The sequence below is a fragment of the Siphateles boraxobius genome, unplaced genomic scaffold (assembly GCF_051911475.1).
Source record: "Siphateles boraxobius isolate OS27281-9 unplaced genomic scaffold, OSU_SipBor_1 23, whole genome shotgun sequence".
Taxonomy (NCBI): Eukaryota; Metazoa; Chordata; class Actinopteri; order Cypriniformes; family Leuciscidae; genus Siphateles; species Siphateles boraxobius.
The window spans coordinates 611,580-627,928 of NW_027508844.1; the positions used below are offsets into that span (position 1 = coordinate 611,580).

Here is a 16,349-nt window from a genome sequence, read left to right on the forward strand (position 1 = left end):
GGCTGTCATGTCAGGATTGCCGAGCGGTCTAAGGCGCTGCGTTCAGGACGCAGTCTCCCCTTGTGGCGTGGGTTCGAATCCCACTTCTGACAAACCGACATTTGGCTGCGGGCCCAAGCTAGAGTCTTTAACCCTCTGGCAAGTTTATCAAGAAATGCAGTAATGTTGACAAAGCACTGCAATTCAGTTCATGCTAGAATTAACCAAACATTAAAGTAACACTGACCTGCAGTACATGGCCTTTAAAGTAACACTTTAGTGCAATGTATGGGATTCTATGGCACTTGGAATTTCAAGTCATGACATTTCAGAAAAAATGGACATGTTGATTGAATCGGATTCAACTGAATTTCCAAAATAACATGTTGTGATGTTTACCGGAAGAAGATGCAGTAGAATTTCATGGCAAGGATTCTTGGAAATTTCTTGGAATGAAATGTCATGGGTTTGGGGGCATGGGGTGGAGTGTCATGACACAAGATTCAAGGAATGTCATGTAAAACATTACATTAGCATTAACAAGACATGCCATTAGAATGCAAGAATGATATAAGCCTTAACAAAACATTGTAACAACACTGACACATATGACATGAATATGAGAGTAATACTATTACTGCATTTGTTCAACATTAGTCTTAAAAAAACACTGGATTTCAATTACAGTGCATATGAAGAAATGGACAAAGGCATAAAAGGGAATACAGAAAGCAGCTCCTTTATTTACACGGTCCCGTGTATCAAAAAGCACCATTCTGCCCCGAGTGAGGCTCAAACTCACGACCTTCAGGTTATGAGACTGACGCGCTGCCTAACTGCGCCAACGTGGCATGTGCTGTGACTCAGGTGAGCGTTAACCCCTAGATTCTAGATCATCTGCCATTCCGTGTAGGTGGAAAAATGCTGCTCATTACTGGCTGTCATGTCAGGATGGCCGAGCGGTCTAAGGCGCTGCGTTCAGGTCGCAGTCTCCCCTGGAGGCGTGGGTTCGAATCCCACTTCTGACAAACCTACATTTGGCTGCGGGCCCAAGATAGAGTCTTTAACCCTCTGGCAAGTTTATCAAGAAATGCAGTAATGTTGACAAAGCACTGCAATTCAGTTCATGCTAGAATAAACCAAACATTAAAGTAACACTGACCTGCAGTACATGACCTTTAAAGTAACACTTTAGTGCAATGTATGGGATTCTATGGCACTTGGAATTTCAAGTCATGACATTTCAGAAAAAATGGACATGTTGATTGAATCGGATTCAACTGAATTTCACGAAATAACATGTTGTGATGTTTACCGGAAGAAGATGTAGTATAATTTCATGGCAAGGATTCTTGGAAATTTCTTGGAATGAAATGTCATGGGTTTGGGGGCATGGGGTGGAGTGTCATGACACAAGATTCAAGGAATGTCATGTAAAACATTACATTAGCATTAACAAGACATGCCATTAGAATGAAAGAATGATATAAGCCTTAACAAAACATTGTAACAACACTGACACATATGACATGAATATGAGAGTAATACTATTACTGCATTTGTTCAACATTAGTCTTAAAAAAACACTGGATTTCAATTACAGTGCATATGAAGAAATGGACAAAGGCATAAAAGGGAATACAGAAAGCAGCTCCTTTATTTACACAGTCCCGTGTATCAAGAAGCACCATTCTGCCCCGTGTGAGGCTCAAACTCACGACCTTCAGATTATGAGACTGACGCGCTGCCTAACTGCGCCAACGTGGCATGTGCTGTGACTCAGGTGAGCGTTAACCCCTAGATTCTAGATCATCTGCTATTCCGTGTAGGTGGAAAAATGCTGCTCATCACTGGCTGTCATGTCAGGATTGCCGAGCGGTCTAAGGCGCTGCGTTCAGGTCGCAGTCTCCCCTGGAGACGTGGGTTCGAATCCCACTTCTGACAAACCGACATTTGGCTGCGGGCCCAAGCTAGAGTCTTTAACCCTCTGGCAAGTTTATCAAGAAATGCAGTAATGTTGACAAAGCACTGCAATTCAGTTCATGCTAGAATTAACCAAACATTAAAGTAACACTGACCTGCAGTACATGGCCTTTAAAGTAACACTTTAGTGCAATGTATGGGATTCTATGGCACTTGGAATTTCAAGTCATGACATTTCAGAAAAAATGGACATGTTGATTGAATCGGATTCAACTGAATTTCACGAAATAACATGTTGTGATGTTTACCGGAAGAAGATGCAGTAGAATTTCATGGCAAGGATTCTTGGAAATTTCTTGGAATGAAATGTCATGGGTTTGGGGGCATGGGGTGGAGTGTCATGACACAAGATTCAAGGAATGTCATGTAAAACATTACATTAGCATTAACAAGACATGCCATTAGAATGCAAGAATGATATAAGCCTTAACAAAACATTGTAACAACACTGACACATATGACATGAATATGAGAGTAATACTATTACTGCATTTGTTCAACATTAGTCTTAAAAAAACACTGGATTTCAATTACAGTGCATATGAAGAAATGGACAAAGGCATAAAAGGGAATACAGAAAGCAGCTCCTTTATTTACACGGTCCCGTGTATCAAAAAGCACCATTCTGCCCCGAGTGAGGCTCAAACTCACGACCTTCAGATTATGAGACTGACGCGCTGCCTAACTGCGCCAACGTGGCATGTGCTGTGACTCAGGTGAGCGTTAACCCCTAGATTCTAGATCATCTGCCATTCCGTGTAGGTGGAAAAATGCTGCTCATCACTGGCTGTCATGTCAGGATGGCCGAGCGGTCTAAGGCGCTGCGTTCAGGTCGCAGTCTCCCCTGGAGGCGTGGGTTCGAATCCCACTTCTGACAAACCGACATTTGGCTGCGGGCCCAAGATAGAGTCTTTAACCCTCTGGCAAGTTTATCAAGAAATGCAGTAATGTTGACAAAGCACTGCAATTCAGTTCATGCTAGAATAAACCAAACATTAAAGTAACACTGACCTGCAGTACATGACCTTTAAAGTAACACTTTAGTGCAATGTATGGGATTCTATGGCACTTGGAATTTCAAGTCATGACATTTCAGAAAAAATGGACATGTTGATTGAATCGGATTCAACTGAATTTCACGAAATAACATGTTGTGATGTTTACCGGAAGAAGATGTAGTATAATTTCATGGCAAGGATTCTTGGAAATTTCTTGGAATGAAATGTCATGGGTTTGGGGGCATGGGGTGGAGTGTCATGACACAAGATTCAAGGAATGTCATGTAAAACATTACATTAGCATTAACAAGACATGCCATTAGAATGAAAGAATGATATAAGCCTTAACAAAACATTGTAACAACACTGACACATATGACATGAATATGAGAGTAATACTATTACTGCATTTGTTCAACATTAGTCTTAAAAAAACACTGGATTTCAATTACAGTGCATATGAAGAAATGGACAAAGGCATAAAAGGGAATACAGAAAGCAGCTCCTTTATTTACACGGTCCCGTGTATCAAAAAGCACCATTCTGCCCCATGTGAGGCTCGATCTCACGACCTTCAGATTATGACACTGATGCGCTGCCTAACTGCGCCAATGTGGCATGTGCTGTGACTCAGGTGAGCGTTAACCCCTAGATTCTAGATCATCTGCCATTCCGTGTAGGTGGAAAAATGCTGCTCATCACTGGCTGTCATGTCAGGATTGCCGAGCGGTCTAAGGCGCTGCGTTCAGGACGCAGTCTCCCCTTGTGGCGTGGGTTCGAATCCCACTTCTGACAAACCTAACCTTTGGCTGCGGGCTCAAGCTAGAGTCTTTAACCCTCTGGCAAGTTTATCCAGAAATGCAGTAATGTTGACAAAGCACTGCAATTCAGTTCATGCTAGAATTAACCAAACATTAAAGTAACACTGACCTGCAGTACATGACCTTTATAGTAACACTTTAGTGCAATGTATGGGATTCTATGCCACTTGGAATTTCAAGTCATGACATTTCAGAAAAAATGGACATGTTGATTGAATCGGATTCAACTGAATTTCACGAAATAACATGTTGTGATGTTTACCGGAAGAAGATGCAGTAGAATTTCATGGCAAGGATTCTTGGAAATTTCTTGGAATGAAATGTCATGGGTTTGGGGGCATGGGGTGGAGTGTCATGACAAAAGATTCAAGGAATGTCATGTAAAACATTACATTAGCATTAACAAGACATGCCATTAGAATGAAAGAATGATATAAGCCTTAACAAAACATTGTAACAACACTGACACATATGACATGAATATGAGAGTAATACTATTACTGCATTTGTTCAACATTAGTCTTAAAAAAACACTGGATTTCAATTACAGTGCAAATGAAGAAATGGACAAAGGCATAAAAGGGAATACAGAAAGCAGCTCCTTTATTTACACGGTCCCGTGTATCAAAAAGCACCATTCTGCCCCGTGTGAGGCTCGAACTCACGACCTTCAGATTATGAGACTGACGCGCTGCCTAACTGCGCAAACGTGGCATGTGCTGTGACTCAGGTGAGCGGTGAAGCCCTAGATTCTAGATCACCTGCCATTCCGTGTAGGTGCAAAAATGCTGCTCACCACTGGCCGTCATGTCAGGATTGCCGACCGGTTTAAGGCGCTGCGTTCAGGTCGCAGTCTCCCCTTGTGGCGTGGGTTCGAATCCCACTTCTGACAAACCTAACCATTGGCTGCGGGCCCAAGCTAGAGTCTTTAACCCTCTGGCAAGTTTATCAAGAAATGCAGTAATGTTGACAAAGCACTGCAATTCAGTTCATGCTAGAATTAACCAAACATTAAAGTAACACTGACCTGCAGTACATGGCCTTTAAAGTAACACTTTAGTGCAATGTATGGGATTCTATGGCACTTGGAATTTCAAGTCATGACATTTCAGAAAAAATGGACATGTTGATTGAATCGGATTCAACTGAATTTCACGAAATAACGTTGTGATGTTTACCGGAAGAAGATGCAGTAGAATTTCATGGCAAGGATTCTTGGAAATTTCTTGGAATGAAATGTCATGGGTTTGGGGGCATGGGGTGGAGTGTCATGACACAAGATTCAAGGAATGTCATGTAAAACATTACATTAGCATTAACAAGACATGCCATTAGAATGCAAGAATGATATAAGCCTTAACAAAACATTGTAACAACACTGACACATATGACATGAATATGAGAGTAATACTATTACTGCATTTGTTCAACATTAGTCTTAAAAAAACACTGGATTTCAATTACAGTGCATATGAAGAAATGGACAAAGGCATAAAAGGGAATACAGAAAGCAGCTCCTTTATTTACACAGTCCCGTGTATCAAAAAGCACCATTCTGCCCCGTGTGAGGCTCGAACTCACGACCTTCAGATTATGAGACTGACGCGCTGCCTAACTGCGCCAACGTGGCATGTGCTGTGACTCAGATGAGCGTTAACCCCTAGATTCTAGATCATCTGCCATTCCGTGTAGGTGGAAAAATGCTGCTCATCACTGGCCGTCATGTCAGGATGGCCGAGCGGTCTAAGGCGCTGCGTTCAAGCTGGGGAACAATAGTCCAACAAAGGTGGGGAAGAGGGGAAGAAAAGGGGGAAGGGAGAAAAAGAGAGGGGGAAGAAGAGAAAGAAAAAACGAAGAAAAGAAAGGCTGAAATTTGATGGTCAAAGATATGCCTTCATTAGCATAGATCTTATGATACATTTTCCGGTTTCTTCGTGTGTGAAAATCACGCATTTATATCACACTGTTTCCTATTGCAGGTGTGCACCAAGACCGGGGTTCGAATCCAGCTAAAGACAAATTTTTGTAATATTTATTATTTGAATAAATAATCATTATTTTTGAATGCATACTGTTCCCGTTTTAATAAAATATACATATTTAATTTGTTTGTTGTGTTTTTTGATATTCTATCATGAAAAATAATGTTATTTGCATTATTATGCAATGAACAAAGATGCAAATCATTAATTAGTAACTTATATGCTGTAAAATGTTTCACAAGAATAACAAAATGTACAAATTATATTTTTATATACAAATGTTATATTGTTGCAGTGTACTGATAAAATATTGTTATAATAAAGTAAAAGTAAATAAGCTAAATTTTTTAATGCATACTGTTCCAGTGTTTATAAAATATACATACGTAATTTGTTTGTTGTTTTTTGATATTCTTTCATTAAAAAAAATGCATTATTATGCAACGAACAAAGATGCAACCCATTAAATAGTAACTAATATGAAGACTGTCTGTCACAAGAATAACAAAATGGACAAATTATCTTTTTAAATACAAATGTTATATTGGTGCAGTGTACTGATGAAATATTGTGTTATATGAAAGTAAAAGTAAATAAGCAAATTCTTTTTGAATGCATACTGTTCCAGTGTTAATAAAATATACATATGTAATTTGTTTGTTGTGTTTCTTTGATATTCTTTCATAAAAATATATAATTGCCAATGGAACAGTGTTATTATTTAGTAGTTGTTGTATTATTATTGATCTGATTAAGTATTTTTTTAGGTTACATTCAAACAAGACACTTGCAAATCTGTTATTTGTAGTGAACAAAGATGCAACCCATTAAATAGTAACTAATATGCTGAAAATGTCAATCACAAGAATAACAAAATGTATAAATTATATTTTTTATATACAAATGTTATATTGTTGCAGTGTTCTGATGAACTAGTGTTATATGAAAGTCAAAGTCAAAAAGAAATCACTTGCCAATTTGTTTTTATTTTCCAATCATGCCAACAGAACAGTAATGAATATTAAAATGTTAAATACTGGTAACATGTTTTAAAAATAAATAAATAAAATGAAGAGTTAAATAGGTTTTCAAAAACAAGAAATAAAAAGTTAAAATGTTAAATAACGTTAAAAAAAACAATTAAATAATATTCAACACAAGTATTAACTATTTAAACAACTGTTTACACTATATACATGATGCTATATACATGAAAATATATACATTATTTGGAAATGGTTCTCCGCATTTCCTCCAACCACACCTCTTTTGAAACAGTCTCAGTCTGTGGGCAGTACACCCTGCCCCTGTACTGGCTATGTCCTGTAGCACTTGTTTTAAATTGCCCACATTTTTTGCAAGTGTTGGCCTCTACGGTTCTCCTGTAGGGTCTCTTGGGCATGGCGTCTGGATTGGCAGCTGGTGAAGCGGGTAAGCGGGTGCCCTGTACAGCTGTTGGCTGTAACAGTGGCTGTACCATTTGCATCCCCTGGGCCATTGGGATGCCCTGGATCATTTGCACTCCCTGGAACATTGGCACACCCTGGAACATTGGCACAGCCTGGAACATGGGCACACCCTGGAAACCTGGTGCTGATGGTATAAGTATATTTGGTACCATCTGCAGTGATGCTCCAGATGCAGATGGTGTCAGCAACGTCTGACTCTGCGCTGGTGCCTTGGGTCTGAGAGGGGGTCGCCCAACAGAAGTCTGCCTCTGCTTTGCCTGACCAGCTGTGCTCTCTGGTAGCTTGTACTGGTGCTGCTCCCCTGGTTGTTCTGGCTCAGTCCGTAGACGTTTGGCTACCTGGAGAGGCTCATGATTTTCAGGGAGGGGCTGAGGCAACTGAATGCCCTGAAGCAGCACAGACAGCTCCTGCTTTTTCTGTCTTTTGTTATACCACTGAATCAGGGTGTTCTGGTTAACCTCCACCAGCTGCATGGATGTTCCTCCCATCACCAAGCTGTTGCCCAGTACAAGCTGCCTTATCCTGCGATAGTCTTGCAGGATCAGAGACCATCTTGACAGGGCTCCCTTGCCTTTTCTTTTGGGGCTTGGGTGGACAGTGCAAAGTCTGATGAAGATGGTCTCCACCAGACGGCAACAGTCAGGCCACTGAGCAGGTGCGCTGCTTGCACCCAGCACACATCTGGTGGTGCTCTCTACACCAGGGTGAGTGGGCTTCTTCGGGACCTTGAAGCGTCCACTCAGCAGTCTCTTTCGGCATCGACTGTCATACACCACCCGTTCCTTGTCCCGGTCATCCAGGTTCTGCCAAAGAGCAATTATGGTGTTGGCTTCCTGGTTGGTCAGGCTGAGGGCTGTGTGGTCCCGGAGATCCACCAGATATTCTGCCAGCTGGTCCACATGTTGATAACCCGGGATATTTTGGTAGTCAACAGCCTATTAAAAAACACAAACATGCAATACAATTATTACATCACATCTGTCTAATGCATAATTCCATAACTGATTGTGTTATTTTCCTGTTTATCACCGTAAAGCACTGTATAGTACAAAGCAGAGAGCGCCATTCTTGACATTTTACAAAGCACCAAATAAATAAAGATGACTTGACTTGATGTGTATTTGCAGCTTACAAATGAATTTAGGCTGTACTTTTAAATGTAAAATATGTGGAAAGTCTGGATTTAAAGCACTGGATGTTAATTCATCATAATTATTCTAGTTAATTTGAAAGACATACAAAGGAGTAGTATTTACCGTCTCTTCTTCATCAACATCCTGACCAGCATCCTCTGGCTCTGAGGGGAGTGTTGAAACAGATATTTCAGAGGGAACAGGTGTGACAGCAGTCCCTGAGGGTCCAGGTGATGAAGGAGACTGTGTGAGGACAAGTTTGGGGTCAGGGATCAGTGAAGGGGATGTGGAGCCCAGTACAGGTGTGGCACTGCTGGTGACCAGGGTAGAAGAACCCAGTGTCAGTGTGGAAGAGGGTGGTGACAGAACAGCCTCCGGATCTGCTATTGTGTGATCCTCGCTGATGTCACAGAAGCCCTCATCTTCATCTCGCTCCTCCACACTGAGGTCCTCAATGAGCTCTGCTGTCTGCTCAGAGTCAGGATTCATGTCCTGCAGTGCCTGACCAGTCTGCTGGAACAGATACTGCACTCCAATGAGCTCACCTGAAATAAAAACAATAAACAAATGGAAATTAAATAGAATGTTGTGTATCATATTTGATACCTTAGGCTTTTGTAGTAGCTCATATAGTGTGAGAATATAGAGCTCATCGTCAAGGAGAAAAAAAACAAAACAGTTTTATTTAGAGGCCCAACACGTTTAATTATGTGGGCAAAACATGAAATGAAATGCAATACAATGATGATTGAGAGAAAAGTCTGATGATCATTTTGATATTTACATGTAACATGATTTTCTAATCAAGTGAACCCAAGCTGCTTCAGTCTAGTAACTAGTCATTAAATATTAGTAACAATATAAAAGTTATTCTTACAATTACTTTATAAAATCAGTAAATGTTTCACAATGAAAAGAAACGTGAGGCACGAGCTGAAGGTGGACACTTTTACAATTATACTAAAAGACTATAATCAATCAGACGACAGAGGGCATGTTTCCTTAAAAGTTTTGATCATGTTGATCATTTAGAGTCCTTTAGAAACTTGCATATCAATTATGATACAATCGACTCTATAGGGTTAAATCTGACATATAGACGGAGGTTACACAGTAATTGCAAGTTGATAAAATAAAAAATATATAAAATAATTCTCACCGGTGTAACATGCAGGGGGACAAAACGTGGGGACCACTTTCCTGCCAAACAGCTTTTCATAATTGCCGTTTACACAGTGAACAAGTTCTCCTGTGTAGCTGCGCAAAGCTGATGGCTCCGATGACAGGGAAGCAGCCTCCCGGTCCTGGTTCCACCGGTGTAGACCCTCCAGCAGATAAATCTGAAAGTTCAGACTGTTTGCACTGGTCCCTGTAAATAGACACAACAGTGTTCAGGAGGTGTTAAAGGAACACACAAAAACACTTAATGCTCTTTCTTTACACATGCACAGTGTGTGTGACAAAGACAATACCTGGGATGAAACGGTTCAGGTGTAAATGAAAGGACTCGAGAGAAGTGGAGCCTCTGGCACATCTGTAGGTCTTTAGAAGCACACCTCCCTTGTTTAGGCTCCCTGTCTCTGTATAGAGCACAACACCAGGGGGGTCTTGAATGCATTTCACATGCTTCTTCTGGACATTCCAGATGTGCTCCATCCTTTCTCGGTCCAGGAGAGGAACACCCAGGGAGTCTTTGCCCTTGCTGCTCAGGAGCTCTGTAAGCAGCCGCTCAAGGAGAAGGATGGTAGTCTCCTCTCCACAGGTCCTCCTCCGGCAATGGAGTGCCAGCTCATTTCTGGTAAGATGCTTGTGGACATCTTCATCTGTCAGCGGAGGCCAACCCTGGGATATCAACAGCTCTCTCTTTGCTTTGCGAAGCATAGAAACATCAGCCGCATCCCACTCAAAAATGCACGCTGACAGCCGTGACATGAAGATGGGATACAGCTGATGGGCATCAGTTGTACACCCCATGGCAATCCTGCGCATAAAATGCCAGATGTCCAACCGAATCATGAGATCAGGCCACCCTCTGAATCTGGTTTTCAGCTTGGTCTCACCCACATCAGTGCAGCAGCCACAGTCCACGTACAAAACAGCAGGTGGATCCACACTAGCCTGCTGGTACCTTTTCACCAGACCATCGACCATCATGTCCAGTCCTGCTCCTTCCTGTGCTGTCAGCACACTCATGAGCACCTGACCAAACTCATTGCCAACAGAGGTAAGCCAGAGTCCCGTTCCCCTTGCCGTCCCAGCCAGCTTCTTAGTGATCTGCAGTAGATGACAGGAAGCATGCAATGCAATGAAACATCACAACATGTAGAATATGATACTCATGCTCTGATAATGATATAACAGTAAACACCATAAATTAACAAAAATCCCCTGCTAACCTTTTTAGTGGAATCCATCTTCAAGACTGAACCATACGTAGATGTTATCCTTGCATGGATTTCATCCAGCCTTGTCAGGATGTCTTGGCTGTACACGGTGAGCAGCCACTTGCAGCTTGGGACCACTGTAGGCTCTGGGGGTTCCTGGAATTGTATTTGCAACACCCCGGGTCGTTTGAGGAAGTCCACACATTGGGTGGTGTTCCGGGCCATACGCTGGAGCCACTCCTCACTGTGGTTCTCACGCAGCTGTTTGATGACCCGCGTGGGACTGTTGCCTAGGCCACGCTCACGCAGGAGCCGAATGACTCTCATATCACAGGCATACCTTAGGAAAAGCAAAATCCACACATTCATATATTTTACATAATTGATTTGTAAAGTATTTGCAAACATATGTGATGATGGGCTATCAACTGGATGTGGAATTAAAGTGCCCTTACTTCCGCGTGAGGATGACCCGAAATTCAGAGCGATGGCCCAGATCCAGCTGTTGCAGGACAGTCTGACTCCAGGACACATGCGAGGCTTTACACTTGGTACAGATGAGGGTTTCTGTGACCATGTTGTACATCCTATCGATGTCCAAAAAAATCTGTCTGGAGCTGGAGCCTGGTTGTAAATAAGTGCTGGCTGTGGTGGGTAATACCAGAGCTGTAGGTTGTCTCGAAGCTCTGGTTTTCCCTTGGGCCCCATTTTAAAAAGCCTGCTGGCAATCCACCTGTGATCCTCTGGTGGCAAAGTGTCCGACCACAAACGATGCAGTCGAACTGTAGATGCATCTTGCAGTAATGCCCCCGAAGGAGTAGTCTGTGAAGGAAAAAGACAAAACATTTAGTCTAGCAGGTCATTTATTTAATTACCGCTTTATCTATCCAAGACTACCCTCATATAAAATAGAAAATATTGGATGTCAAATACGTACTTAAGGTTATAGAATAAAATGTATACATTTGTTCCAATAGTTTTCAGAATTGTGTCAGCTGCTAGCACTAATTTGTGTGACTCTACTGAGTTGTGACAGTTAATATGCAAATTCAATTATTTTGGACCAATAAAATTTGAAATTACTTACCGAGACAACATGCAATGAAATATAATATATGTTGCATATATAACAAGAGAAAGAAACAGTCATAACTGTCCAATAATTTTAACTAATCCTAGATGGAATTATACAATACTGTTTAAAGGTCTATGTTCAGTAAGATTCTTTTTGTTTTTGAAATATGATTAAAATACAGTCAAAAACAGTAATAGTGGGAAATAATATTGCAATTTAGGATCGCCGCTTATTTGAATCTGTTTTCAAAAGTATTTACAGTTTTTTTAAATCGCTAACAAGCGCTTACCCATACTTCAGATACTTTTTCCTAAACTCTTAACACAGACTCACACCAACAAAACACAATTGGCCAAATGGATAATTTTCTTCTCAAGAACACATTTTGTTACAGATTTTTATGATTGTTTACACACTAAAATAAAAATTTCCACGCAATTTGCAAAATTCTACTCCAATGAGCAAAACCCCTCCACAGATTTGCACAACATTACACACAATGTCTGCTTTACCCTTTTAGCAAAACATTACACACAGTGATTTGTAAAACTCTACACACATTTTCACACCTTAGACACAGATAAGGATTGTGAGGTTACTTCCTTGTCATTACAAAGCCCCGGATTGCCATTGACCACACTAATGAATGAATTGGATATGCACATCCATCAGGCGTGGAAGCACACATGTGCTAATTTGAAAACGCATTACTCAGGAGTGCTATAAAAGGCAGCAGGTGAGTTCACCTGTCTTCAACAAAAATGGAAGGAGCTAGAAGAAGAAGAAGAAGAAGAAGAGTGAGAATAAGAGGGGGGGCTCAAAGAGGAGATGAAGGCGGTAGAGGAAGAGGAGAAGGAGGTAGAGGAAGAGATGAAGGAGGTAGATGAAGAGGAGAAGGAGGTAGAGGAAGAGGAGAAGGAGGTAGAGGAAGAGGAGAAGGAGGTAGAGGAAGAGGTGAAGGAGGTAGATGAAGAGGTGAAGGAGGTAGATGAAGAGGAGGTGGAGGTAGAGGAAGAGGAGAAGGAGGTAGAGGAAGAGGAGAAGGAGGTAGATGAAGAGGAGAAGGAGGTAGAGGAAGAAGAGAAGGAGGTAGAGGAAGAGGAGAAGGAGGTAGAGGAAGAGGTGAAGGAGGTAGATGAAGAGGAGAAGGAGGTAGAGGAAGAGGAGAAGGAGGTAGAGGAAGAGGTGAAGGAGGTAGATGAAGAGGAGAAGGAGGTAGAGGAAGAGGTGAAGGAGGTAGAGGAAGAGGAGGAGGTAGATGAAGAGGAGAAGGAGGTAGAGGAAGAGGTGAAGGAGGTAGATGAAGAGGAGAAGGAGGTAGAGGTTTTCAAAATTGCGTGTAAACAATTGAAAAAAACTGTAAATATATACTAACTCTTCATTTCAAAATAGAACACATCTTTCTCTGCACACACTAACTTTACCAAAACACTGGAAATCTGACTCAGAATGAAATTATTCTGTCAAAGAATAACACTTGTTTTCACTTCACAAGGTACATGCAGTCAATCAAAGTACACCAGGTTTCAAAATACTGGCTATTGTATTACAAAAACTTCATAGACTTTTGTGTTTCAGTTTTACAGGTATTTGCATTTATTGGTTGGGAACTGTATGTCCACATGTACAGTATTCCAGTAAAAAGCAAATCAGTTTTTTTTCCCTTTACTGTGTACCAGTCTCTCTTAGCGAAAGACCGTGGTTGATTACATGGTCAATGATAGTGGCACGAATTTCATCACTGACTACTGTTCTTGCAGCCCTTGGAAGTCCTTAGGCCTGCTCTTCTCCCTGGCCCTGCTCCTCTCACTGCACCTCTCATCTCTCACTGCACCTCTCACTGCACATCTCATCTCTCACTGCACCTCTCACTGCACCTCTCATCTCTCACTGCACCTCTCACTGCACATCTCATCTCTCACTGCACCTCTCACTGCACATCTCACTGCACCTCTCACTGCACCTCTCACTGCACATCTCATGTCTCACTGCACCTATCACTGCACATCTCATCTCTCACTGCACCTCTCACTGCACATCTCACTGCACCTCTCACTGCACCTCTCACTGCACCTCTCACTGCACCTCTCACTGCACCTCTCACTGCATCTCTCACTGCACATCTCACTGCACATCTCACTGCACCTCTCATCTCTCACTGCACCTCTCACTGCACATCTCACTGCACATCTCACTGCACATCTCATCTCTCACTGCACATCTCACTGCACATCTCACTGCACATCTCATCTCTCACTGCACCTCTCACTGCACATCTCACTGCACCTCTCACTGCACCTCTCATCTCTCACTGCACCTCTCACTGCACCTCTCACTGCACATCTCATCTCTCACTGCACCTATCACTGCACATCTCATCTCTCACTGCACCTCTCACTGCACATCTCACTGCACCTCTCACTGCACCTCTCACTGCACCTCTCACTGCACCTCTCACTGCACCTCTCACTGCATCTCTCACTGCACATCTCACTGCACATCTCACTGCACCTCTCATCTCTCACTGCACCTCTCACTGCACATCTCACTGCACATCTCACTGCACATCTCATCTCTCACTGCACATCTCACTGCACATCTCACTGCACATCTCATCTCTCACTGCACCACTCCCTGCACATCTCACTGCACATCTCACTGCACCTCTCATCTCTCACTGCACCTCTCACTGCACCTCTCACTGCACATCTCAATGCACCTCTCACTGCACAACTCACTGCACCTCTCACTGCACATCTCACTGCACCTCTCACTGCACCTCTCACTGCACATCTCACTGCACATCTCACTGCATCTCTCACTGCATCTGTCACTGCACATCTCACTGCACATCTCACTGCACCTCTCACTGGACATCTCACTGCACATCTCACTGCATCTCTCACTGCACATCTCACTGCATCTCTCACTGCATCTGTCACTGCACATCTCACTGGGCCTGCTCTTCTCCCTGGGCCCCTTGCTCTTACTCTTCCTCGTCCAGACATTACAGTGTTTGTCTTTTTCTGTTTCCAAAAACATCACTCCTCAAAGTCCTCCTTTTAATGTATAAGTGTCAATGTAACAGAAAAAAATAACCCCTGCCACTGAGTCTAAGCCAGACTGGAATCAGCTATGGTTGGCTCAATTTACCCAACATAAATCAGGTGTGTGTCAATTATTCAATTGTTTGTTTATTATCAGCTGAGATATATTGTTTTTGAACTGATATCATTGAAGAAGCCGAGGTTTTTATACTGTATCTAAGGTTTGGAATATTGTTTTTGCTATTGTGGGGTGGTGTGTGTTAACATTTGTAAATACTACAAAAACAATCCATAATTTTGTTGGGAGGTATAGCTTTTCTGTTAAGAAAATGTAAGCATTGTGGAAATGTGTTCACTGACTGCATATTGTGTGAAAACTGTATAGTATTGCTCTTAATTCATTATGATAAGATTTCCTGCATACAAAATATATTTCTAAAAAGTGCACAGATGTGGAATGTGTCTTAGAATGCAATGTGGATTATGCCAGTACTTACAGAGACAGTGGTGCTTGGTGTAGGGGCACTGGACACTGCTGCGCTGGGTTGGTTAACAGCCTGAGATGGTCTCCTAGCCACACTCAGATTTGGCTTTGCAGCAGCAATGTGGGACCCACCAAATCTTGGCTTGGTAAACCAAAAAAGGGCAAAACAATGTCAATGAAAAGACAAATTGAATTGTAACAGCACATTGGCCAAAAATATAATAAAATGTAAAATGAGAAAATATCTATTGATCCTATCATTCATTATATAACTAAAGGACCTGCTTTCTTTCTTTAACTTATTTTTTTGTCTGTGTATTACCACACTCTACTACTTATACAGATTGAAATAAGCACAGTTAGAATAGAAAAATGTGTGGGAAGGTATTGCTAGAATGTGAGTATATAGTAATTTAACAAGTACCTTTTAAAAATGACTTAAAATCAAAAATTGTTTGCACATAGTTTGTAAGAGAAAGCGTTTATTAACAGTGAAGGGGGTGGATTGGAATCCACTGCTGCTTCAATGTATATGTAATGATTGATTATAATTAAGGTATTAATCAATATTTTTCCTTCTAAATATCAAATGAATTGAATGACTTCTCTGGAGATTTTACTTTATTTATATAAGTTACCAGTGTGATTACTGAAATGTTCTTTTCATGTATTCTTTAATGTCTGTATTTGATATCTGAATGCAGTGCTTGCTTATTTAACACAGCTTCCAGAAATGAAATAGGGACTTGTTTTGTGTTTGAGAAAGGTCTTCAATGTGTTTAAACATATAGGGGTAATTGAAGCCAATCGTTTAAGGGGCCATTTCTTTGTTAAAGCCTTTCTTTCCAGTTAGACTAAAGTTTAGCTATCCTTGAGAGAAAGAAGGTTACCCTTGAAATGGCAACAAAGCAGATTCATGATGACTTAATTAATAATACGTGTATAATTAATTGTGCATTAGTGGAATGTTACCTGAGAAATACAGAATGAAAGA

The 16,349-nt window shown here is 41.5% G+C and overlaps 4 non-coding genes across 4 annotated transcripts; 3 read left to right on the forward strand and 1 right to left on the reverse strand.

Annotated features, from left to right (window-relative positions):
• The first annotated feature begins 924 nt into the window (after positions 1-924).
• Positions 925-1,007, forward strand: trnal-cag (transfer RNA leucine (anticodon CAG)). The gene has a single exon. It is a non-coding gene; the product is annotated as a tRNA-Leu (tRNA).
• Positions 1,008-1,840: 833 nt separating this feature from the next.
• Positions 1,841-1,923, forward strand: trnal-cag (transfer RNA leucine (anticodon CAG)). Its single transcript has one exon. It is a non-coding gene; the product is annotated as a tRNA-Leu (tRNA).
• Positions 1,924-2,756: 833 nt separating this feature from the next.
• Positions 2,757-2,839, forward strand: trnal-cag (transfer RNA leucine (anticodon CAG)). The gene has a single exon. It is a non-coding gene; the product is annotated as a tRNA-Leu (tRNA).
• A 2,498-nt stretch (positions 2,840-5,337) lies between these two features.
• On the reverse strand, positions 5,338-5,411 carry trnam-cau (transfer RNA methionine (anticodon CAU)). Its single transcript has one exon. It is a non-coding gene; the product is annotated as a tRNA-Met (tRNA).
• Positions 5,412-16,349: the final 10,938 nt, after the last annotated feature.